Here is a 20531-nt window from a genome sequence, read left to right on the forward strand (position 1 = left end):
AAATAGGTAGGGGGGAGTGGAAGAGTATGGAGCAACTGAGCAATAATTAGGTTTTAAATATTTACTATGGTTGAGAAATAATTAGGTTTTAAAAAATGGACAGAGGTAGCAGCCAACAACGATACCCAAGAAGCTTTCCCAGGTGCACATGGACTTCTCAGCCATTCATTCCTTTGTAATTAAAGCTGTCATTCTGAATATACCTGTCCGAAAGCTAACTGCTGGAATCTCATCCTCCCAAGTATGCACAGCTTCAGAGCCTTTGCTGTTCCTTATTGGTTTGCACAGCCACAGTAAAATTAAAGCAACATATATAGTCAGAATCTGAAAAAAATAACCTCAAATTTCTGGTGATACTTCTTGGGAATACAGCAAATTATGGTGTGGGGACTGCAGTTAGCAGCTGTGTTTGGAAGCTGGATCATAAATTAGTTTTCTCACTAGAGAAAATGTTCATGTAACTGCATCCTTTGTGTCTATTAGTAAAAGCCAGCTCTGAAAACTTCAGCTCCTAAGCAGGTGGATATCTCAGGAGCAGGTTACTGGGAACTCCAACAACTTGCTTTCACTAGCAGTTGCTGGAGATGTGGGAGGGAAAAGACCTTCTGATCTTTTTTTTTTAACCGTAATGTCTCCTTGGTGACAGGTTCCTACATAGACTGTTGTCCAACATGACAAACTAGGTGGTGTAGTTTAACCCAGCAGGCAGCTCAGCTCCACACAACTCTTTGCTCTCTACTCTGCAGTGGGATGGGGGAGAGAATTAGAAAAAAGTAAAACTCAGGGGTTGAGATAAAGACAGTCTAATTGGCAGAAAAAGAAGGAGTAACAACAACAATAAAAAGAATACTCAAAACAAATGATATGACAAATGACAGCACAATTGGTCACCACCTGACAAACAAAATCCAGCCAGTCATCGAGAAGAGCTAAGCCCAGCTTGGCCAGCTCCCTCGGTTTTATTTTTCAGCATGGCACCATATGGCATGGAATACCCCACTGGCTAATCTGGGTCAGATGTCTTGGTTCTGACCCCTCCCAGCTTCTTGTGCACCCCCAGCCTCCTTGCTGGCAGGGCAGCAGGATAAGCTGAAAAGCTCTTGGCTCTACTCTGCAACAACTAAAACATTGATATGTTATTGACATTATTTTCATGGTGGATCCCAAGCATAGCACCATACCAGACACTATGAAGAACATTAACTCTATCCCAGCCCAAAACATGACACTTGGTTAGGATAATTCATTAGTTCTTTGTCAAGATTTGATCAAAGCTGATCCTGTGACAAAATGCAAGAGACCTTTAATTAGATAAATTTACTATAAAAAAGATGTCAATCGTCATCCAATAAAAACTGTCAGATTTTGTCAAAAACTCTGACCAGTGTTACAGAGTTATTGCATTTTTTTAGGTTATAGTAAATCAATATGCAAAGAGCAGTACAGGCAAGAAGAACCAAAGAAATAAGAGGAAAAGGTTTTTGTGATCTTGCCTGTTCCATATTGTTTCCCCTATTTCCATTTGCTTATTTTCTCTGCCACCCCTCTTTCTGTTCCTTTTGTTTAGAAATTCATCTCATTCCCTCTTGAATTCAATGATGCATCTTGCTTCAGGGCCCTTTATAGTAATTTATTCCATATACCTTCCATGTTTTTATTCCATTATTCCTTCTGTGTAAAATAATTTTGCCTTAGCTCTTCTTTTTGTGTTCCTAATTTTCTAATTTTTAGATGTCTTCTAGCTTCTGTGGTCTTGCAAGTGTAAAGAGCTTGCTTGGATCAATTTTATCAGTCCTTTTCATAATTTTTAAAACTTCAATTGGGTTACATGAAATCTCTTCTTTTCCACTGAGAATATGCTCAACTTTCCCAGTCTTTCCTCATAACTTAAATCATTGATATCTGGTATCATTTATATAATTGCTCTACACTGCTCCCCTGAAGAGCAATTAAACCTTTACAAAGATCTAGTGGCCAGCACTGTATGAATTACTCAAGGTAAGAGTCTAAAAAGTAAAAATTATTCTTAAATAAGAATAATTCACATTCTCTTGAATTAGATGGAAATTCCTCTGACATCACTATTTAAATACCAGTTCTGTTTACTATATTTTTAATTTCAGTTAAATAATGGAATGAAATATGATTAACAATTATTTCCTGTGCATAATAGATAAAATGAGGGAGAAGAAACAGTTTGCTGCTATGAAGATTACAGGGCAAGAAAAAGGAAGAGCCAAATTAGAGAACAAAAAAGATATGGCCTAATTGCACATAGCAGCGTAAGTACTCATACGCCCTCTCTAACCCATCTAAGGGTCACAGTTTCCGTAAAACAGCTCTCAGAGAAAATAAAAATAAAAAAAATAATAAAAAGGCCAAATTCCAAGACCACAGAAAAAGTGCACTTACAGAGCCTGACACTGTCTATACTCCATCTTAGTTATCCAATGCATTTCACCTTAGATGAAGAGACAAAGAGTCGTGCTGGTTGTCAAACCTAACTTTAATCACTGCAGTGATTCAAAGTCTTTTCTCTGAGTAAGCAAGAGCAATAGCTTTTCCAGTAGGCAGATTTTTTTTTTCTCACTCTTTATCTATGAGACTTAGAGTCCCTCACAGCCATCCCTACTTTACTATGCTGAGTATCTCACCTGCAACAGAAAATCTGAGTCTTATAGATATCACAGTGGCACACTTAAATGATTCTTATTTTTGGAATATAAATGTAAGAATCTCACCTTAACTAACCACTCACACTACAATGCTGTCCCAAAATAGGAGTTATATTTTAGAATGTTCATTCATGTTTATTTAACCAGTTAAAAATGTTTAAAGCTTATTAAAACTGCACCATTTTCTAAAATATAAATTAAAACACAAGTTTTTCAAAACCCTGCATTGACACATATTTCTTTAGAACCCTGAAGAGGATGGATGGTCTTAGAGGACTGTACCAAAACCTTTTTATTAATTCATAATCAAATTCTCGTTTTTACTTTAATAGAGATAAGGAATAAGATGATTTTAAAATGTTTTCTGCCCTTCTCAGTTGGCCAGAAAATGTTTCAGTACCAACACTAAGTTACTGACAGTAGCAAAGTAGTACTGTGTATATTGCTATTATCGTAATGGTTCAATAAATTCATTGAAATATTCTTTTAGAAAATGTTCTCAACAAGCAATAGTAAACAACAATATTGGCCTTGATGTCTTATGTCATTGCCCAAAATGGGATTCTTTTTTATTAGCTTCAGGACTGTGTTTCTGTCACCTAAAGGACCAGATGTTATGCTATGGTAAATCAGCTTAGCTCTGGGACCCTGAAAAGGTATTTGTGATATAAAATCATTGAGGATCTTCACCCCTAAATGAACCATATTTTGTCTAGATATAGCTGTACTGAAAATAATCTAGTCAAAGGCATGGGTGTTCTGCCTTGTAGTAGAATCTGGACCAGGATCAGTAGACTCCCTTGTTCAGATCTGTAAAACAAACAAACAAACAAACAAAATAAACAAACAAAGAAAAAACATTATGCTGATCTTACCAGAGAGATAAAAGGCATATAATGGAAGAAGTCCCTAAAGAGCAAAAGGATTTGCAGAACAGTTACCTCTGTAGCCCTCAACATCTCCCAAATCATAGAATCATAGAATGGCTTGGGTTGGAAGAGATCTTAAGGATCACCTAGCTCCAACTCTCCTGCCATGGGCAGGGATGCCACCCACTAAATCCGGCTGCCCAGGGCCTCAGCAATGGAGCATTCATACCCTCTCTGGGCAACCTCTTCCAGTGCCTCACCATCCTCAGAGTGAAGAATTTCCTCCTAACATCTAATCTAAATCCCCCCTCTTTTAGTTTAAAACCATTCCCCCTTGTCCTAGCACTATCTGCCCATGTAATAAGTCACTATCCACCTTTTTTATAACCCCCTTTTAAGTACTGAAATGTTGCTATAAGCTCTCCCCAGAGCCTTATCTTTAGGCTGAATATCCCCAGCTCTCTCAGCCTGTCTTCATAGGAGAGCTGCTCCAGCCCTCTGATCAGTTTCTTTCCCCTCCTCTGGACACTCTCTAACAGGTCTGCATCCTTCTTCTATTGGGGGTCCCAGACGTGGATGCAGCACTGCAAGTGGGACCTCTCAAAGGCAGAGTAGAGGGGGACAATCACCTCCCTTGATCTGCTGGTCACACCTCTGTTGATGCAGCCCAGGATGCAGTTGGTCTTCTGGACTGTAACTGCTCACTGCTGGCTTATGCTGAGCTTTTCATCCAGCTCCTGGGCTGTCATTCCTTACTGCCATCACTGTTGTCTACTCACTGCTCTCACTGAACTGCTGTTAGCCATGGCTTACTACAAGCTATGCAGAGTCTCGCTCATACTGCACATTTCCTGTGCTTGTCCATTCACTTTAACTCTGTCGCTTTATATATCTCACTTATCTCTTCTTCCTCTTCCTCTTCTTCTTCCCTATAGGCTGTTCTCAGCTCAATCCCATTGACCTCCTTGCTCTTCTCATTTCCTGCATTTAAAACTAACCATGTTCCATTGATAAATCTCTTACCCTCATTTATCCTCTTGAGCACCTCTGCTTTTCTTCCCAGCTCCTCCACATTCAACTTAAGATTCTTAATTGTTAAGCATCCATCACATATACAGTCTTCTCTAGGTCCCTCATTGCTCATAGCCAAATGCAAACCACGTCTTCAGCAACTGATGGCAGTACTATGCTCAATTTAGAACTCCCTCTTTTTCATCACAAAGATAAACTGGCAGAGACTTATTACTAGGAAAATAAAATATTTTTAATAGAAAATCATACAAGAAAAATAATGCTGAATGAATCTAGTGGTGATAACAAATTTGGAATGAATAGCACAATATGTGGAAAGGATAATACACTCTCTCTTTGCAGGTGAAGTTATTTGTTGGATGCACAGTCCAGTTTAAGAATGCTCAGGTTAACACTTAGATATAGAAATATCCTTTCTATATGTGCTCCATAATGAAAGAGGAAACAAAGATTTTCAATTTTCTGCACCTATATAAGCAAGTCAAAAACTACTATATACCTTAATGAAGAAATCCTTTTAAGGGGAAACTGTTGGAAATCATGACCAGGTTCAACAGGAGAAAATTCAGCTAATAAATTTGTGAATATGATATTTAATGTACCTACATTTTGTAATGTACAAATTTGGACAAATATGTATATATATATATATTTCTCAACTCCTGGGATGACATAAAACATTATTTCTAGGAATAGCTTTTGTTATATATGACAATGCCAAGATACATTGACATTTATACGTTAGAAGAAATATTTGAACAGTGGTTAAGTCTACTCTAACCTACGAAAATCTCCATCAGACTAGTTACTAAAGCTTTACCGCCCTTTCACAGTAGCTTACAGTGTCAACCTAGGAAGGAATATCTGTTCTTTTGTGAAATTTTCCTCCTAAAACCTAACACTTTTTTCATTGTTCTTAATCTAATATGTCTTTACTATGAGTATTTTCTATTTAGCAATATTAGACCTGACACGGTATTTAAAATAATTTTATGTCATATGTATTTTATTACTGATTTTTATAAGATATCCTAATATTTTCTTACTTTATGTTTTTCACTAGTTGGCTGTACTGTATTTTTATCAAGAAAATCAGGATCTACTCTCACCAAGGACTGGAAGTTCTTTCAGATGGGTAGCGAGTTACAATTACTAATTACCCAGGGTTAATATTACTTATTAACTCTGCATAATGGAATTGTGCTAAGAGGCCTCGATAAGGATGAAGCCAGATGTGATATAGAACTAATGGTAACTGGTAACCCCTGCCCACCAAAAAAGGGATTAGTGGATAAAAGAGAAGAAACAAGGCTTATAGAATACAAAATAAAAGTTTTGCAGTTTAAAAAAGATCATAATGAGGTGGATGAGGAGTTGTCTCAACATTCACCTCCTCTTTACAAATTATTCATAACTGTATTGAACAGTGCTGGTCCTATCTCTGATCTCTGAAGTACTACTAATATATAGGTTCATTCCAATAAGAACTCAACATTTATTCTTACTCTTGCCTTCCCATTGTGAAAGCTCTTTTTAATCCATGAAAGTTCTGTATTTCTAACACTGTGTTTATTGGGTTTCCTTAGCTGACTCTGAAGCACGTATTTTATCCAAAGACTTTTAAGAATCAAATGTCAATTTGTTTTACTTGTTCAAACTTTAAGAGAGTGTTTGGTATTTGTAATGTTTTTATTGCAATTTGGATTGTTTTAATATGTTGCAGGTAAAATTAATTGCTTTGCAGATGGATTTTTTAAAAATTAAGGTGATATAATTGATATTCAATATTGATATTTATTGTGACATATTACATTGAGGAAATGCCCTCTATGCCTTCAGTGCATTTCTCATTCTCTGATATTTGGCTAGGATTAATGAAGCATCAAAAGTAACTGAAATAGTGGTGAGAAGTGATACAAAAATTCAGCCAATGACAATGTCAACTCCTTGGTCTGCCAACACCAAGGAAAAAAAATGCAATATGCTGATAAAAGAGACTAATAAGACAGATATTACTGGGCTATCAGCAGCCTTTGAAACACGGAATATCTGGTGCATGTTGCAAAGCATGACTTCTTATTCAAAGAAGGGAAATTTATATTACCAAAGTTGCTCAAGAACAATGAAGCTGCTGACATGAAGAATAAGAACAAAATCTTGTGGAAAATAACTTGTTTTGTGTACTATTTATTTTTACAGTAATTTATTTCCTATGTGATGTATTAAACAAAAGTGCCTCTGAGTATTTAAAGAAAAATATTGGTCATAAGGACTTTTATACTGTTTTTCTTTTAAATGAATATGTTCTGTCTGTTGATAAATTGTCATAGGATGAAAAAGATCTCAGATCCATACAGTTAAGGTTCCTGGAAGAATGACATATAAATATTATTTCAAGCTGAAATGACTTGTATACACAGTGGTTATCCATTCTTTTTCCCATGAATTAGGATTCCTGACACTATCATTAGATAGATAGACTGGCCCAACTTTTTAACTTCTGTTAAATCTTCCTTCCTTCCTTCCTTCCTTCCTTCCTTCCTTCCTTCCTTCCTTCCTTCCTTCCTTCCTTCCTTCCTTCCTTCCTTCCTTCCTTCCTTCCTTCCTTCCTTCCTTCCTTCCTTCCTTCCTTCCTTCCTTCCTTCCTTCCTTCCTTCCTTCCTCCCTTCCTTCCTCCCTTCCTTCCTCCCTTCCTTCCTTCCTCCCTTCCTTCCTCCCTTCCTTCCTCCCTTCCTTCCTCCCTTCCTTCCTTCCTCCCTTCCTCCCTTCCTCCCTTCCTCCTTTCATCCCTTCCTTCCTTCCTTCCCTTTCCTTCTTTCCCTGCTTCCCTCCCCCATGCCCATGATTGCATGGATCATCCCACTTTTCTTGGAGGACATATTTCACAAGATCCATGTTAAATATAACAAATGCTTTTCTTTCTCACTTAACAATCTTTTATTTTCTGAAGCTTCCCTGAAGACATGATATACTAGACTTAGCTATGTGGTTAGATGGCATTTATGTTAGAATGTAACATTTTCAAGAGGCCAAGTTTTTAATGGTATTTAAATGCCTAAACATTGTAGTAGATCATACAAGAATTTCCAAAATTGTAAAACAGCAATTAAACTTGTCATTATTTAGATGCCTTTGAAAATATTAACCTATAATTTTAATTAAAGTACTAGAACCAACTTAGGCTTTTAAACACCTGCTTGGGTTATTCCTTTCTCACAGGTTTTCATCTTGCTCAGATTAGCATAGTGTAATAACTCTGTTAAGCAAGTTCATATATTCTGAAAGGGTTAATCTGTATCAGATTATGGGGTTTTAAGTATATAAGAATGTACTCTTTTTTAATAATGCACATTTTCAGTGCCATGTCCAACATGACTATGGAAGAGAAGTTTGCCATTTTAAGTGCAACATTTGTACATCTGAATTTTCAGGAAATTTGAATTATTATATATAACTTATCTAAGGGGATTACAAGAACTGAGGGTTGATTTGAGACATCTTTTATTTTTTACATTATATATTATTTATTTCACAGCAGTGCTAGTATTTTTGCTAGGTTATTGTGCATATGAGCCAAAACATCTACATGTATATTCTCATAAGCTTACATTCTAAAACCACAAAACAAGACAGGCTGTAGGAGATGGAAGAGTCATCAACCATATTTCACTAAAATCAATAGGGTTCTTGGACATGTTAAGGTTTGCCAAAGTCAAGTAGAGTTAATGACCTCAGCTCTCTGAGATCATTAGACATCTCTCTAGGCACTGATCTCAGCTCTCTAGTGTTCGTTATTCTTAACATGTCACTAGCCTTTCCCTCATTTCTCCCTGAATTTTGTCAGTGTGAAACCAATCAGCTGCTGGGAAAGCAGAGTAGCAGACCTAACAAGAGTAGCTTTGCACCATTAGGTCCTACATAATGCTGTGCCATAAATACAGCATAACACCAAGGAATCATAAGCAAATTTAACCTTCTGGATCCAAACAACTTCAGTCTCAGAACTGTTTGAGGTCTGTCAGGTCAGTATGCTTCTTTGGAAGGACAAATAACTTTTCCAAGATACAAAGGAAATAACTTTAAGCTTATTTGTGCTCAGAGTCTCTTGGTCAGAAAACTCTGACCACTATTTTATTTTATTTTATTTTATTTTATTTTATTTTATTTTATTTTATTTTATTTTATTTTATTTTATTTTATTTTATTTTATTTTATTTTATTTTATTTTATTTTATTTTATTTTATTTTATTTTATTTTATTTTTTTTTGCCTTTGCTTGATATGTAGTCTCACTTCATACGGATAGAGGACTGAGATGTCCACTAATTTAGTGAAAGCTACTAGCTTAGTAGACAGCCTAAATTTCCACTAGAATGTGTATCTAAGTGTGGGTCCCACCATGGAACAGTTAGGATGATCCTGAGAGGCTACACTGCTGATCTTCACTAACTGCAGAGGGTAAGGCGGCTTCTTACCTCAACAAAAAGAGACATTTAGGCAATTATTCTTTATTTTGTTAAAGGTCTGTCTTTACTATAAACAAATCAAGTAGTTGCAATGCCAGCTTTAATGACTGTTTCTGGATTTGAATGAGACTTATAGTCCTTGAATGGTTCAAATTTCTTCAGAATCAGGGTCCATAAAACTGAGACTTGGAGTGTGAAGTAATCTCCAGTGTTGCAGGGACAGTGGCTTTAGAAAGAGCTAAACAGAGACTTTGCACCTGATAAAAAGACCCAGCTAGAGTTAAATACCCTAATTTAGAGAAAGTAGAGGGCTATCATTAAACGAGATCCAAACTAAGGATTGTGACTTTACTGTTTCTCCTAGGGCCTTAAAAAATGCAGATGCTTTTGTTGGCATATATTGTGGTATAGAATTAAAACAACAGCATTTGATGCATGTTACAGCCAGGATATTCTGGGGCCTGGGACCTAAGACCTAGGTCTTAGGTAATGTTCTGAAATTTCAAAATAGTCTCTGGGAATCTGCATCCCATTTCCAAAAATGAGTGAAGGTACATAGACATTTGGCATAAACTGATTTTTAGGGAAAAGAGAATTGTTCTGAATAAAACAAATTACAAAAGCTTATTCCAATGAGGGGAAAAAATAATCTGTCATCTTAGAACCAGAGCATGTAATAGACAATCTGCTGCAAGCCCTCTGTCATTCTCCTGAATTTAAATTCAAATGGAAAATAGAACATTATTCTTTTTTTATTATTATTTTATTTTTTTCCCTACATAAAGACTTCCTTCTACTCATAACAAAAATAAGAAAAGATGGTTATTATATGTATTACTTCTGTAATTTTAATCCACACTTTCCATTTGTTCTTCCATATCTAGAGGGCTATTGTATGTCCAGTGGCTTCAACGTATATACCACTTAACATATAATGCAAGAAACATACATCATGCCAAAATCATTTAGTTTTTATTACAACTTTTTCCTTACAATTTTCTACTTATAATGAGTGCATAAAAGACCCCTTTTCACCCTATTGTTTTTAGACTAAAAGCCACTTTATTCTTAATAAAAGGAATAATAAGTGCCAGTTGTAAAATACTCTGTCAATCACTTCAGCACTTACAATTGTGTAACACCTTTCTTTAGGACCTCTTAGAGTGCTTTAGAAAAGATAAAAACAAATAAAATAAAATTACAATTACATTTAAATGCAGAATTAAACTAATGAGTTTTAGATCACTTGAATTTTGTTACTAAAGGTTGAAAAGATACAATGTGCTTCTGAACACCCTGCAAGGAGTTGAAAGCTGCAGTGGCCTTGTCCATGCTGATCTTCAAATGAGCTATTCCAGAAGACCCTCATTAAAAGCAGGTTGAATTGCAGCAGAAAATATCTTCTTCTGCCTTGATTTCCCGTATCTGATTTTTGTCAGCTTATATTATACTTTTTTTTTTTTTTTTTTCCTGCTGTATATTGTTTCCTCCATGTGTACTGGTGGTAGTGGAAAAAATATTTCCTGAGATAAAAAGACAAAATTAGGATCTTTCAATGAATCCTATATTCAGGATAAATGGGAGGGATGAGGAGTGAAAACTAAGTGAGACATAATCTAAGCATGTTGTGACTATGCTTTGCTTGTGTGCTATGGATAATTAATTTATTTTTTTTGATGACTATGGTTTGTGGCTTCAGACAAACAAATTAAGCTTCAGAATATATGTTATCCAGTGATTGAAAATGCTGTCTCCATTTACAGTCCGGTTTACAGTTACTTTTACAGACAAACACATTTGAGACACCTAGGTTAAATACCTATAGGAAGCGTTCCCATGCCTTTTTTTCAAAAATGGTCAGTATAGTTGGTTTTCTTGTGGGTCCTCAGAAAGGCATATGTCAATGGTTTGTGACATTCTTACTGTTTTCTGCTGTTGCTTTTGGTAACAGCAGTCTCATTACAAGGAGATTACAATTATGAAACTCTTTGTTAAAGGTAATGAAAAGGTGACTAAACTGTCTTATAGGTGATGAAGCTACTCTGTGTTTATGTAACAGTAAAAGTATTCTATTTTTACTAGCAGACAAATGTAACAGCTTCTTGAGATACATTGCTTTCTTCTCTTAGGGCTCTTCCAGATTACAAAGAAATGAAGATCAACTTAATTTAATGAACCCTGTGAAAGATATTATACCCATTTGCTTTCTCATGCCTTAAAGTTCAGCAAGTCTGAGGGGAGTTTTTCAGTATTCTTTGGATTAAACTCACAAAATACTAAGGAAAGTTATTAAGAGGCATGCACTGCTGGTAAAGAAAGAAGCCATCTAGTCACATCCCATGAGTTAACTCATGCAATGACTGATATGGCTGATTATCTGTATTAAGCATAAATAAATAGGGAGATGTCAATAGGAGATGGCAGTATTTGGAGGAGGAATGATCCCAATATATTAGCAACCAAATGCAAGAGACAAATAGAGTGCAGTCCAGTTGACTCACCTCTTGCTCTGTGCCATCTGAGATGCCCTGGGACATCCCGTCTCAAACGAATTTTTCAAAATAGCACAGGTCTTCAAAATAGCATAATTTGTTCAGAGTATTTGCCAGCCCTGTAAGGACATCTCAAAATATCTCTAAAAGCAGTTGATCTCTGTATTTAGCCAATGGAATATATCTGGAAATTTATGGGAATTTCCACCTGTAGGCATCTACATTAAATTGTTCTGTTTATACATATTGAGGACACCTTAAGGGATTGACTCAGTTTCATAAACAGTTGTCTAGTGCCATTTGAGGGTCCTTGGGGTATCTGAGACATCCACAGAGGGCTGGCATATGTGACATGGTGGATCTATGTCCTTCTGCAGCCAGATGATGGAGGACAGGCAGTTTCAGACAGCACTAGTTGCCTATATTTATCCCACTGAAAATAAAATAATAATAATAATAAATCTACATCTCTGTAGATTATGATGGCAGCCTAGAAACCTAGCTTTCATACTGTAAGCAACTGTATGTTGATTTAGGTGTGTTAATCTCAAAAAGAATAAGACTCCTTGTAGCAAAGACAGCACTATCAGGAAGAGAGGGCACATGGCTGTGCTGGAGGTATAGCCATGCACACCCCTTCTGAGCCATGGGATGTGACCTGTCGGTATCGCTGACAGGACCTTCTTCAACAGCTCCTCCTCTCCTCAGCTGCACAGTCTCATTCCCACATCATAACCTCTGCTGTGCCAATACAGCCAGTTGTGGGGCTCTGAAGTAAATCAGAAAGGGAACTGATCCATTTCTGGTGGGTCATTTTTCACTGGGACCAGGTTCCCAAGACTGTTCACCATGCAGCTGCACAAACAGTGGTGCCAGTACAACAAAGTCAGGGGTGAAGGAAGGAGTGAATGGGAGGTGGACAGCAGGAACCAAGTCTAAGTAGGCTTAAGCAGCCCTGCTGCTGAATGTGTAACCACAGCCTCAGTGGCTCTCTGATCATGCCTCTGCTCTAAATGATTTCCTTTTGAAACTTTCCTTTTGCCTGTTTACCTACTGAGGCAGATCAGTCACTTGGCACTTATATTTGCTTCCTGCATTTCTGCTTCTGTTTTTTCTCATGATCAGTGACTGAAAAGTAACATTACACTGGCAGCAATAAAAAATTGTCACTGGAATTCCTCCAGAAAGAGCCAGTCAGTGCTCTTTATTCAGCATACACTGGGGGATTGCTGTTGTTCTTTGCCATCTTTTGTTTCTTTCAGAAAATTAGTGATTAAGGAAGCTGTTGCACGGGGTGTGCACTCTCTCCCCATTATAAAGTTTGAGCATGGGGATGAAATCAACTTATTTCTTCCATGTAAGTGGGCTCGTCGTGTCATCAGTTCGTTTTCATTGTTTCCTTTGGCTTCTAAAACAGACTAATTTTCCATGGAGACATAGTCAGCCCATAGGAAGATGTGAATTAATTTATGACTCATTGTAATAAAGCACTTGAAAACATATACAGGACTCCCAGCGCAGGAGTCAAAGAGATTTAAACACATGCCTAAAAGTAAGCATCCACTTCATTCCTTTGTAAACAGGACCTTCATGGAAAAAACTAATGCCCACATTTATTCAGCACCAGTGCATCAACATTTTAATTCTTTCAGATATTGTCTATACAAAAATGAGATATCAAAACTTGTCTCAAAACCGAATGACCTACAGCAGATGAGGAAGAAAAATTTCCCACTGAAATATTTTATGTCTTTAAAGTGGGGTAATTAAGTCCTCTAGAATCTCTTTAGCCAGTAAAAAAGTTTTAAAATCCACTGCTTATGAACAGTTTTTTAAGCTTGCAACATTCCTAATAAATTAATGTTTACTATTCCAAAAATACTTTAGAGGTATCAGTGTACACATCTTAAAAGTATTCAGCATGCAAGCTAATCATCTGTTCATGTTTAAATGATACATTTCTCTACTTCATGTACAGCAATCTTCAGGCTGGACTCTTTGTATTAAACAAAGGAGGAAAAAGCTGGTGAGAAAAGTCAGCTAGTGGAGAAGATAAGAAATGACTTGAAAAAGAAATAAAAATATATGTGATACAGCAATGAAAAATCATAATAAGAACATTAAAAAAACCACCCTCAAACTCCAAATCCTGGGATACATATTACAGCAAAGAGACAACATAATACTTTAAAGATATATCTGCACTGTTTTGAGCATAAAGACGTAAACGATTATTTTCTTTTAAAAAATACTATATCAAATTTGTAATTCTATACAACTTCACAGTATTAAGTAAAATTTTTAAAACTTAAAACATGCCATTTTTATTAATGGTCCATTTTAAAACCACCAAACATTTTGATGTCAATTACTAAAACAAGGTTTAACGCTGTCAGAAAGCATTACTGCTAAAAACAGTCATCTTCTCGGTGTTTTTGTCTGCAAAGCATTACAGTTTATAAAACAATTTTAACTTGGAATACGTAAGACTCTATATGAAAGTTTCCATATGTTAAAAATTTTATTTGTGTGTTTGATTTTAAATTGCTTTGAAAAACAGACAGTTGAGGTTTATAGAAAGGAATCTTTCTTTTAGGAAATAAATGTCTCAAAAGTACAGGGCACCAGCAGTAAAAACATTCTTACCACAAATCAGAAACACATTGAGAAGTGTTTGTTGAGTACACCTTCTGAAACCAGAATTTGTTTCTATTTGCTGGAAAATTGAAAAATCTGTTGTATCTTGGCATGCTTGTTTGGCACTGTCCCAGGCTGTTCATGCAGCAGTGGCATTATTGTGCAATAAAGCTTTCAGGACTTGTAAAGCTTTCAAGTTTCTCTTCCATTTAATTTCTAATATGCAATGTATCTGCCAATGGTCTGCACAGAACCAACCAACACCGTTGTTTTATGAAGTGAAAAGCAAAAGTGTATATTCCATGATATTTTATTTTTAATAAAATGTGAGGAATTTTTAAGAAATGAAGACAATTAATCAGTGTCTCAGCTTCTGCATGGCACCTAGCCAGAAGCCACCAAGCAGACAGCTGAAGTTTGGAGATTGTTTTTGCAAGGCTAATTTAAGGTGAACTTAGATGGATTCAAGATTTATAAGCACTACAAAGTCCTGACTGGAGCAAAGTTCAACTAAGTAATCCACAGCTCACTCTGCAGACAAAGTGCTGCAGCTGAAACTTCCCTGTGATTTAGTCTACAGTCAATGAGAATTTTCAAAACAGGCAGAAGGACTGAATTTCACTGTTTCACTTCAAAGGTCTCCTAATAACTGAGAGGATTATACTCTTTTAACCGGTTAAGAAGGTTAGATGATTTTGAGTGAGTGGCTTTACATCCATCAATAATTCTAAGTTGAAAGTTTAAAGATATCGTATGTATGTACATCATTTAACTCTTGAAGGGTTGCAGTGCAACAATACACCTGTTTTGAAACTGCATCCAAATTGTTAAATAAGCGATAGCTGTTTTTAAACTGCTTTACCAAAGTGAAGATATTAGTAAGAAGATTAATTAAAATTCTTCACTGAAACATTTAGTAAAATTAAGATCCTTTAAACTGCTTCTGACTTCCTTCTTTCCCCACTAAATAAATATATAATGCCCATTTAAGATCATTCTAATGTGAGCTGTGCAGACTTTGATGTTAGTACCCTTTACCTCTAGCATGCTAATGCCATATGTATATTTTATCAAATTAGAAAGAAGTTTCAAATGCTCAGTTCCAGTGACAAAGGTACCGCTGAAGTAAAAAAGCTGAGGATTGTCAAACTAAAATGAAAAAGGTACATGCAGGAAATGGCTATAAATTTTGTCTTTTTACAGGGGAAGACAGGAAATTATACATCATAATAGTAAAAGAACTATCCTTTATCATATCAAGTGGCTCTTCTTAAGTTCTTTTTGCTCACGTTTACCATTATTAGTTCAGTCAGAGAGCCCGGTTAATAAAGAATTAGTTCTGCATTACATGATTGTACCTCAAATCTTCTGCAAAGAAGTCAGGGTAACACATGTGCTGTGAATTCTCAAAGAATGGCTGACAATTTATTGTGAGTTTTACATAGCCTATATTAACATTAGCATTAACACTAGCCTATGGAACTGCCCCTAAAATAGTTAAAAACAAAACAAAACAAAAAAAAAACACTCCAAAAAAGACAAGAGGGAATGAAGAAGTGAAGAAAAGGCCATATAGAATTGCATATAATGTATCAAAAATTCCATTAATATTATTATTAACAATAAAAATAACCATCATCATATTAATGTAATGCCTAGGAGTCATAATACTTTTTGAATAAAATATCAGAGACAATCGGGAAAGGTAATTACAATTTTGGTTGATAGAAGGACCACCCATATCTTCTATCTGACCAGCAAGATATAATACAAATTAACTTAATATCTCGAATGGAAAGTGGAAGGGGTGGGAAACGAGTCAAATCTGCTACAATGACTTTTAGAAATGACTGAAATACAGGAAACATTTCCTCTTGGACAGTTTTAGAAAAAACTGCATCCTGCTTCCTTATCAACATAAGCAATTATCTTAATATATTCTAATGTACATTATAAGTGGAAAAACACTTCCGAAAAATGGAAACTATGCTTTTAAAAATGGGAATATTAAAAAATCTTATGGATTTTTTTTATTATTATTATTATTTTCCCTTAATCTTTCATTGCTCTCAAGTTTTCCATAGTTTACCAAAACATTGCTGAAATAAATACAATAAAGACTCTGAGAAACTGTTCTGAAGCCTAACTACAATGGGTAGAGAGTAGCCCTGGATGATTTCCATTGAACTGGCAGAGGATACAGGTCAGTGAGATTATGGAGATTTTTGCCTGATCTGATGCTCTGCACGACTGACACCTTTCCATTTTCCAGTGTTACCTGTTATGCATTGAAGCTTACAGTATGTTACTTGGGGCCTGCCTTTTGGGGGATGCATTTTACAATGCAGAAATTCCTTATGTTTGAAATATTTTGATAATTAGATATGTCTCCTTCCAGAACCTTTAAAGGGAATTTGAGATTTATTTTCCTTAATGATGAGCACAAGAATAAACGTACAAAACTAAATTGCTAGTTGGGTAAATGGGGTAGGGGCAGAGAACAACAAAAACAACAGAAATAAAATTGATTGGGTGGACTAATCTGGAAGTGGTGCCTTAATACGCATACCTTAACGCATCATAAGTGCTACTGGATGCATTTGTTTCATTTCTTTATTATTTTTTACATGGTTATTTATGTATTTTTCAGTTTAACCAGGACAAAAACAGCACTTTATGTATTGAGAAATCAGCTACAAAGGCTGGGTCAGTTGTTGGTCTGTGCTGAAGGATCTCTTCTGCATAGGATGCACAATGTGGTATGACTACTCAAGGGTGCACTTCAATCACTCCTAGAGAGGGGATATTTAGACTGGGTGAATGGGAGTCCCTGTGAGCAGCACTCATACATTTTGCCCATCAGAAGAGTGGATAATGTGGTTTTTCATCTAAGATTTCTTAGGCATTCTAAAATGTTTCTTTTTTATCAGTAGGTGGTTGAGCCTGCTTGATACTGTGGCTGCTTTGTTAACCAGTGCCTGACTGCATCACACAAGTGCCATGGGTTTTGTATTATTAACACAGTCCTGCACAGTGCTAAGCAAGACATCCAGTCTGAATTGGTAATGCTGGGCACTTCACGAGACATGCTCAGCACCTTCCAGTACTGAGCCCTAAATAATGGTCTGGAATTAAAGCAGCATATTAAATTTCACAGTCGTCTTCATAATCAGGTAGGGGGAAAGGTCATGATATATCCACCAATGCCTTGATACTAGCAAAGCTCTATCTATATGTATGAAAAGCAGCAAAATGTAGTTTAAGAAACGTATTTTAAAAAAATGATCTAAGGACTGTAAAAGCACTCAAAAGTCTTTTATTATGCATTCTTTTGAAAAAATGTTTCTATAAAACATAGATAGTTACGAAGAGAATTTATATAAAAATTGATCTATAGCATGTCAATGTGAAATGAGAAAGTTTGTCATATTGTTAATGCAAATTAAAAGGACAATCTTAATCTATGGGAGATGGATATTTCAGTCCTTTCACAAGGAACTGAGATTATACATTGGTAACTAGTCGGTGATACTTCAGTGCTTTAAATACTGTTCTTTCCCATAATAAATATTTTTATATTTATAATGAATAGGTAGGCAAATAATAAATTACAGGCATAAAATATGCATGTTTCTTCGTATTAATGGCATGTTTTAAATTTTCTTCCATAACTGCAGTAGGATTTTTTTAATGTAATTTCTATAATGAGAATCCTGCAGTTCTTATGTAGGCAAAACTCCACTGAAACCAATAACCATGTTCTTAAAGGAAGGTGTGCTCATCTTTTTAAATATAACTATAGCTTAATTCACTTAAAGTACCTCAGTCCTCTTAGAAGATGAGCAATGCTTTGTTATATAGACTTAGTTTGGAGCAAGCAGTCTTCATGTCCAATCCACTTGTTGACTGGGACAGAAATTGACATGGCAGAATTGTTTTCCAGTGTGTGTAATGACAGTACAATCCTGGTCAGCCAGGCACATACTCATTTCAAGTTACTCACTAGTTATGGTTGCTAGAATGAAGTGTAGTATTCTGAGCTCTTAATCTCTTTTCCAAATTTAATGCCAGATATTAGTTCTACTGAAATTAATGGGGAATGGGAAAAAGTATCGTTATCCTTTTTGAAAAACAGATCTCAAATCTTTTTATAATGTTCACTACTTTTTTCACGGTGAACCATAAAAAAAAGGAAAATCTTTAACAAGGGGCTATAAGCTTTTTCCACCCATAAGAAAATTGGTAACTACAATATATTTGAAAACCTTTGAAATATTACGAATGTTTTTCTCTTTAATGCTTCTCTCATTCACCTGTTTCAAGCACTGTGGCTGTATCATATCAGGTGAGACTGAGTGCACCTAGTGGGCTCGCTGACACTTGGGACAGCTGAGTGTTTTGTACCTGTCCTTCTCTACAAACAATCCACAAAAATTTAAAACAGAAAGAAAACCCACTGCTGCCATTCAGCAAGAAGTCTATTACGAATCCCTAGGTGGCATAGAAAGCATTTAGACTCATTTCATTCACATGTCAGGTGAAGACTTTCATTTAGAAGTGAGATGAATGCTGAATAATGGATCGTTTGAATAATGTAATTAAGAATTCATTAAAGCAACCCTTAAAATAAAATCTCCAAAATGCAATGCATGTATATATTCCCCGTCTAATGTACCAGAGAATCAAACGAATGAATGGAACATAATATAATACCAATGTTTACAAAATTCTAACATTTAAATTAAATGAACTCTCAGTATAATACAATATATAATTTTTAATGGCTTCTGAGTAGGAACAATTAGGATTCTTGAAAGAGATTGGTGTCCTTGTTAGGAGTAAAATAAAAGTATCCAAATTAATGATAGTGTCTCTAAGTCTGGCTTTTGCAATACACATTTCTTGAAAATCTTGACTCAACTGAAGTTTACTGAAACTATCACACTTTGTTTCCTTCAACATTTGTATGTCTAGTTTAAGAAAGCATGGATAAAAAAAATAAAAATAAAAGCTGAAAAAAAAAAAAGGTCTTGTTCCCCAGCTTTCCAATCTTGGGCAGAGTGACCACAAAATGGTAGAGTTCTCTATTCTTGCTGAAGTCAGGAGGGGGATAAATAAAACCGCAGTCTTGGACTTCCAGAAGGCTGACTTTGAGCTGTTCAGGACACTGGGTGGTAGAGTCCCTTGGGAGGTGGTTCTGAAGGGCAGACGAGTCCAGGAAGGCTGGGCACTCTTCAAGAAGGAAATCTTAATGGCGCAGGAGCGGTCTGTCCCCACGTGCCCAAACATGAGAAGAAGAAGACTGGCCAGACTGAACAGAGTGTTGTGGCTTGAGCTTAGGAGAAAAAAGACGGTTTATAATCTTTGGAGTAGAGGGCGGGCCACTCGTGAGGACTATAAGGATGTTGCGAGGCTGTGCAGGGACAAAATTAGAAAGGACAAAGCTCTTCTGGAGCTCAAAATGGCTACTGCCATTAAAACTAACAAAAAATGTTTTTACAAATACATCAGTGCTAAACGGAGGGCTAAGGAGAATCTCCAGCCTTTACTGGATGAGGGGGGGGGAACTTAGTTACAAAAGATGAGGAAAAGTCTGAGGTGTTTAATGCCTTCTTTGCCTCAGTCTTCAGCGGCAAGAGCAGTTGTTCTCTAGATACCCATTGCCCTGAGCTGCTGGGAAAGGATGGGGAGCAGGAAGTGGCCCTCACAATCCACAATAAAATGATTGGTGACCAGCTACAACACACGAACCTGATCTCCTTCTATGATAAAGTGACACGCTGGGTGGATGAGGAAAAGTCTGTGGATGTGGTCTACTTTGACTTCAGCATTCTCTGTGAGAAACTGGCTGCTCTTGGCTTGGACTGGCGTACGCATTGTTAGGTTAAAAACTGGCTGGATAGCTGGGCCCAAAGAGTTGTGGTGGAGGCCGGTCACTAGTGGCGTTCCCCAGGGCTCAGTACTGGGGCCAGTCCTCTTTAATATCTTTACTGATGATCTGGATGAGGGGATCGAGTGCACCCTCAGTAAGTTAGCAGATGACACCAAGTTAGGTGCATGTGTCGATCTGCTCAAGGGTAGGAAGGCTCTGCAGGAGGATCTGGAAAGGCTGAGGTCAACTGTATGAAGTTCAACAAACCAAGTGTCAGGTCCTGCACCTGGGGCACCTGGGGCACAACAGCCTCAAGCAGGCTGGCAGATGTGTGGTTGGAAAGCTGCCTGGCAGAGCAGGACCTGGGAGTATTGGTTGATAGTCAGCTGAATATGAGCCAGCAGTGTGCTCAGGTGGCCAAGAAGGCCAACAGAATCCAGGCTTGCCTAAGAAACAGTGTGGCCAGCAGGGCTAGGGAAGTGATCATC

At 36.6% G+C, this 20531-nt stretch overlaps 1 long non-coding RNA gene across 2 annotated transcripts in view; it reads right to left on the bottom strand.

Annotated features, from left to right (window-relative positions):
- Positions 1-787: 787 nt before the first annotated feature.
- LOC110354825 (uncharacterized) overlaps positions 788-20531 on the bottom strand; it is a 38908-nt gene continuing 19164 nt past the window's right edge. The window contains exon 4 of one of the 2 annotated variants that reach the window (XR_002407041.4): positions 788-3485. This is a non-coding gene — a long non-coding RNA (uncharacterized lncRNA). Of the gene's footprint in view, positions 3486-8852; positions 19507-20531 lie in introns of those variants that run through there. The other variant, XR_002407039.4, reaches the window with a different exon arrangement.

Source organism: Anas platyrhynchos, chromosome 1 (assembly GCF_047663525.1).
Source record: "Anas platyrhynchos isolate ZD024472 breed Pekin duck chromosome 1, IASCAAS_PekinDuck_T2T, whole genome shotgun sequence".
NCBI lineage: Eukaryota > Metazoa > Chordata > Aves > Anseriformes > Anatidae > Anas > Anas platyrhynchos.